General features: G+C 47.7%; 1 long non-coding RNA gene across 1 annotated transcript in view; it reads right to left on the bottom strand.

Annotated features, from left to right (window-relative positions):
* Window positions 1-6,176: 6,176 nt before the first annotated feature.
* Window positions 6,177-6,605, bottom strand: part of LOC137604583 (uncharacterized) — a 2,874-nt gene continuing 2,445 nt past the window's right edge. Inside the window, exon 3 of the long non-coding RNA XR_011037640.1 lies at window positions 6,177-6,575. This is a non-coding gene — a long non-coding RNA (uncharacterized lncRNA). The remainder of the gene's footprint in view (window positions 6,576-6,605) is intronic.

Raw genomic sequence — 6,605 nt, 5'->3', positions numbered from 1 at the left:
CGAAGCCAGTGATTTCCAGGATCTGGTTTCCTACGAGTGGGATGACGGTCACTGTCTGAACCGATGCCGGGCCAACTTGTCACCGAGCCGGCGAGTCCGTCTTGTGATATTTCCGGCCAACACATACACGGGAAACTGGCCATTAGTCCAGCAAGTCTGTAGGAGTTCTAGCCAGGCAGAGGCGTACCAGGCCAGACATCGCCAGCTAGCGCCAGTGAACCAGACATCAAGTCAGCTCTTCTAGCAAATTGATCACCATCGTAGCTGCCTGTTCAGCCAATGAGGATATCGAGCAATGGGCAAAACTATAGTTGTGATGGCCAGGCATCCAGCTACAGCCAGCATTCATGGCCAAGTGTAGATTAGGGTAGTCTTGGCTTCATTTTAGCATCAACAATAGGTCGACGAGTCTGTATTTGCTTTCTGAAGAAGATGAAGTCACTAAATTCGATAATAAAAATTAGTACAAAGAATCACTCTGGGGGGGTTTCATGATTTTCATGGGTTTTTAACTTGGCTCTCAGGCAATGTCACTCTCCTCCTTCCTGCTAATGCAACTGTAAGTATTGGATCAATTAGGATGAAGTAATCCTCGTCATTTCATGGCTGAATAAATTGCGCCATCAAAGCACAGCCAGGAGCAGCCAAGAAAATAACAGAAACATCTGATAGCGCAATGAAATCGCACACAATACCTCCTCTGATATGTACAAGTTGTGTAAAGCAGTCAGCGTGATCAGCTAGACAAACAGAATCCGAAACCTCCACATCTGTTTGACATCTCTGAACGTCATACTAACTAATTTGTTCAAGAAGACCCTGGGCTGAAGATCCTAGAAGAAATACAACCATCGGACGAGAAGATTGACACCAAAGTCTGCCTACAGAATAAATATGCAGCTACAGTTAGTTTAGCTAGAGCACAGAGGAAGTTGTGCTTTCTGTGTCCATCTCTGGTGCCATTCCTAGGTAATTATCCAGAGCTCAGGATCACAGATGAGAGTCGGAACGTAGATCCCCCAGTAAATTCGGAGCTTTGCCTCCGTCTGGTCTCGTCTGCGGTGCCCACAATGCACTTAACACCCATCCAACTTTGTATTCCCGTCACACATGAAAACTCAAACTCAAGAGATTTTGGAAAAAGACTCACCTCAGTCCCGAGGGAACACTCGTCGGTTTCGTGATTGGAACCGTTCCAGTCCGTGTTGACGGTCGTGGACGTGTTGAAACACAATAAAATCGTCTGCAAAGAGGTGAAGTGCCTTCCCTGATCCCGAACTCCTACCTGGGAATTTTGTCTCTTTGGAAGTTTTGTAGACACATCCTGGTCTCAAGATCCTCCAGAACCCGGAACTGTAAGTAAAGGTAAGAATGAACGCAAATACAGAAAGCACTGCAGATACAAAAGAAAGAAAAGGACATTTGTGTTATAAGGTGCCATGATGTCTGACTTGTCAAATTGATGTCTTTTGTCTATCGCAGAACCCAGAATCCTGACCTGAGGAGTTCTGACAATCAAATCTTGAATCAGTTTTTCCATTTCTTCAAATTTTGGACAACTACATCAGAGGTATGGTTTATATTTCAGTTCTTTGCATGCTAAACTAACATGACCACCCGCTTGCTAATGCTTCATAGCTGCTGCACAGCTGGGATGATTACAAACGTTTTCATTTAACTCCCAGGGAGACGGCCAAAAAGTACATTATCCAAAATTTTTAAGACTCCCATCAGCCTCACACGAGTTCCTCAACACCTTCATTCCGCTGTGGGGGTTGCGGTCCTGAACGCCTCGTGTGACCCTCGTGACTCATAATGGCGAAGCCTTGTTAGTCATTCCAGGAGAGGAGCCGTGGTTAAAACCTCTTGAACATTTTCTAATGTAGCTCAGTTTTTTCATCTTTTCATTATTATCTCATCATTCTCTGCCTCGTCCTCGCTGAGCATTAAAGATATTAAAAAACACTGGCTATATATTTATCATTTCTAACCACATTGTCTTTGCAGCCCTGCGTTTATGACGCCGAGGCTGGGAATGAAAATATCTTTCCGGCGCTGCAGCTCGGCTCTCGACTGTTTATCAGGGAAAAAATGAAGCTGAGATGAAAAAAGAGAAGCGGGAAACAACAAGAAAGACAGAAAACAAACCGAAAGCCTCCCGTCGCACGCTCTCTCCGCCGTCCGCGGTGGCATCTCGCTCACGCACGGCGAGAAAACTTTGTGATGTTTCTTCAATTTAACGTTTCTTTTGAGCGCCCACGCTCTCGCGCCTCGGACGGCGGCATGCCGTTGAGAGGCGACGAGGCGTCGCGGGACTTTAATGGGTTTTTTCGTTTGGAGGAGAATGAAGAGTTTATCGTCGGGTTTTAGGCCCTTAACCTCTCACCACGTTTCTACCGTTTAGCGTGGTTCAGGAGCCGCAGAACGCCGCCGCCTCCATTGGGAGGTTCTTGCGTCGACACCGGTTGCACGGCAGCGGCTGCTTCCACGCGGTTTGACCGCCGTCCTGCACGTGTTGACTTAGTGTACGCATTTTATTTTGGAGGTTTTAAAAAAGGAAACAACAATTATGGATGCGGAGTTCCATTTGCATACTTCAATAACAACTTAAAAATAGTTCGACGCGCTCCTTGTTGACAAATGAAGGAAAAATTCCAGCGTTATCTGGGAAGCTCGCCGTTTGATCCGCAGAAAGAGAAGCGCCGGATCAGTGTTCAGATGAATTTAGCTAATGACTCGTTCATGCGTGCAGCCGAGTCCATCCTGGTTTTGTATGTTTGAAGGTGGTAAACACGTGTGTGCATGAAACATGCTAATCCACGCAAAGACTCCCGCTGTGACTCGTCTCGGAGTCTGGATTCCTCTTACAGGTGAGATAGTCCTCATTCCGGCGAGGAATAGTCTTTCATGTCTCCGCACGGACTTTAAGAGCCGGCTCAAGTTGTTGCCATGGTGATTGATGTCCAATTCGATAAGCAGGATGGGGGGTAGCGGGAGGGGTGGTGGTGTTGCGTTCATGGACTGGGCAATGGAGCTCCATCCTCATTGGTTTTAGTTCACGTCAAAGACTGTTTGCTTAAAAACCAACCAGGTACTACCTGTTGTACTGCATTTTGTACTGCCTGTTGTACTGCCTGTTGTACTGCCTGTTGTACTGCCTGTTGTACTGCCTGCTGTACTACCTGTGTTGTACTGCCTGTTGTACTGCCTGTTGTACTGCCTGTTGTACTGCCTGTTGTACTACCTGTGTTGTACTGCCTGTTGTACTGCCTGTTTATCGTGGGTCAGAGAGGACTACAATTTCATCTGTGCTGTATGTCGTGGATATATGGTACACTTGACAATATAGCTGACTTTGAGGTTGAGGGGTGTGGGTGGGATGGGGGGGGTTGGGGTAGGGTAGGGGTGTGGTTTCTGGGGGGGGGGGTGGCGCCTGTCCTCACCCCTCATTACAGTCCTAATTACCATAAATAGCGACTAGAGCTTGAAGCCCACCCACCACGTTGGAAAACACTCGGACTGTAAACAGTGAGAGTTGGGGGGAGGAAGCATGACCCCCCATGTCTTTTTGTTTACTGCTTCTCTTAGCATGACTCATCAGTATTTAGGCAGCACGCCGTTCCAGACAGGACTCATAAAGTTGATTTAATCCTGAAGAATCGGGATTAATCCCGTCTGGAGACGATCGATTCTATTTTTAGCGCCGCCGCCTCACCAGGAGTTTCGGTCGGAGGCGTGGGACTGTATATAAAATGCTGACTCATCACTTCTGGGCGGCAACCTTGTTGACTTTCTACTCAGGTACGCAAATATAGCCTCCACCTTTAGCTAATGCAGCGCGGCACCGCCTCTCATGAACACACACACACCGCTAAAATATGTTCCCGTGAATGGAGGGCCTCCCAGGCCGGGCGCCGGGCTCGGGGTGGTGCACTGACAGCAGGCTCCACCCCCCCATCCATTGTGTGGATGAATGGAAGGTGTTAGCGTCTGTGGTAACAGTGTTAGCGGGGAACAAAAGGAGACGCGTTAATCCAACCGGCATTCCTCCTCAGTCGGCTGCACCTCTTCCCATCCCATTCCCATTCATCACCCCCCCCCCGGAATGATCCCAGGTTTCCATGTCGGAACGCCAAATCGCCATCGGTTGCCTAACCCGGGATTTAATCACTATTAAGACGTCAGAGCGAAACTCGACACTCCCAGAATTCCTGGATTTGATTGTAATGTTTGTCTCTGATAATCAGCTGGTCGTGAATCAATCTGATTGGGTGGCGTGTGACGACCACGCCCCCCTTAAGAATGCTTCACACATTTTAAGCCTTAATGTGTTTAATACCAAAACTATTATTTAACCAATGTCCTCCAACCCCCCAGTGAGGATTGAACTGTGGATCTGATGGGTTGTGACGCTGAGACCAACCACCCCCCCCCGTCAATCATGCTCCCTGACAACAAATCAAGCGCCGCTCTGGTGAAGAAATCGCTTTATCCTTCTGTCCAGGACGACCCCGGGAGCCGTCAGTCATCCCGTCGTCATAGGAACCGCCTTGAACCAATATCTAGTTGCTGCCAATCACATCAGCATCATTAAGACCGCATCGGCCCCACCTTGATGGACCCCTGAGGAGCCAGAGCTCCGTTTGAAGTTTACCTAGCTCTGCTGTTGCCGCGGCGATGGGAGGGAGGCTGGACTCCTGCATATTTCAGCATCTCAAAACCCGAAAAATTGACATCTCCATGTTCTTTCAGTAAAACTCTTAAGCTGTTATTCAGGACTGACTTACTAAGAAAACACATTTTTAATATGTTTTTGACACGCGGTGCACCCCGTCCAATAACATGTCAGCAGCTTTTGGGCCAGCGGGATCAGGTGACATCCAGTCTGTTCACGTTTAATGAATCCAGGGAGCTGAAAGTGTGTTTTCCACGTTGTTTAGTCTACGAGCTGGAAACCAAACCGTCGTGAACGTCGTGATGCCTTCATGGAACCGTCGAGACACAGGAGCGAGCCGAGGAACATCTGAAATGTTATAGCGGCCCATGTGTGTGATAGCACTATTTAAAGACTCGCTAAGCTAAATCCGCCGCCGCTGCATTGCGGTTCTGGAGGGGGGGGATTGGATTGCAGCATAAAGCGACTGGAATACCTCCTCGTCCGTCAGATCACCTCCTTCACCATTAGACTCTTCTTCTTCTAATCCGACGAAGATAATTCCTTCTTATATTCCCGTTTATTCCCAATTCTTAAACCTCATTGGATCAGTGTTGAAACTACAGGACCAGCCGGTTTTATCTGGAGCAAAACTGACCCAACGATCAATTACAAGCGATCAATTCCCAACAGGAAACAGTTTGCAAATGGCTGTTAATGTGCAATAAAAAAACAATCAGCGGATCCATTCACCTTCTCCAAAACACAAACAAAAATATCGAACTTGCATCATCCTGGTAGAATCGTCTTTTTTTTTGCACAAATGATCCTGTTAAGTCTTTAAAAACCTGCGTGAGAGCTAAGCGCTAGCTTGGCTAACATGACCAAAAGGCCTCCTTGTTAATAGTAATATAATAAGTAAATAAAATGTAAATTTTAAAGCCAAAACAGTGCAGGTCGACCTTCTGACAGATCTGGAACTGGTTTGAAAAGATTTAAAGGACTTCTTCACTTTAGTCTCAAATCGTAAGCGGTTAGCTCATACGAGCTAAGCGACAAGAACCTGTGATGTTTTCTTCGTCGTTGCTTTGACGACGAGTTGAGCATCATCTGATTTTGGCATGATGAGGATTAAATTCTACGTTTCAAATCAGGTTTTACTCGTTTTAAAAAAAGAGTCCTCCGTTCCTGATTTCCGTGTCGGTCTGTCACATCCGCGTTTCATCATTTTCATCCCTGATAGTCTCGCCGTTGGATCCACCTTATCTGCGTTTTGTCGCAGCCCAGCGGTGATTCCGTCGCTCCCGATGCTGAGACTCTTTTGTCGGTCTTATCGGTTCGCGATGGTTTTGTCATTTCCTGCCGTTCGCCGGCGCGTGACTCTGGAACAAAGGTTCAGATTGACATCTATCTAAAGTTTTTTTTGGGGGGGGGGGGGGGGGATATAGAAAAAGACAAATTAACAAAGCAAATCAATTTCATTTGCATTGTTTTAATGGCAGAGGGGAAGCGGTTTTGCATACATAAATATAAATGGAGGAATTAGCCGCTTCGGCTCAGGGAGGGGGACGTGTCGACGGCAGGTTGGGTCCATTGTGGCGGAGATGGGAAACGGCGAAGCGGGTCCAAAAAACAATAGCCGGCTTTCTTTCCTTTGCGCTTGAGCCGGATCATCGGCGATGATCCGTATGATTGACTGATGATGAGGTGTCTCGCGGCGCCCCCCCCGCACACGATGAGCCCGGGATGCAGCGCTAATCGCTAGCAGGGTGGCGGACGATTGGATGTGAGGACGGGGTAATGAGAAGAGGCAGGGCGGACAGGTGGGGTGGGAAGAGACAGCAGACGACGAATGATTGGATGGTTGGCCTCATGGTGAACCTAGAAAAGCATCCAGCAGATCCCAGATCGGATCTGGATCCTGAAGGAAACAGTCAACAGAATCAGAGTC

The sequence above is a fragment of the Antennarius striatus genome, chromosome 12 (genome assembly GCF_040054535.1).
Source record: "Antennarius striatus isolate MH-2024 chromosome 12, ASM4005453v1, whole genome shotgun sequence".
Taxonomy (NCBI): Eukaryota; Metazoa; Chordata; class Actinopteri; order Lophiiformes; family Antennariidae; genus Antennarius; species Antennarius striatus.
This window is presented reverse-complemented; position numbering and strand designations above follow the sequence as displayed.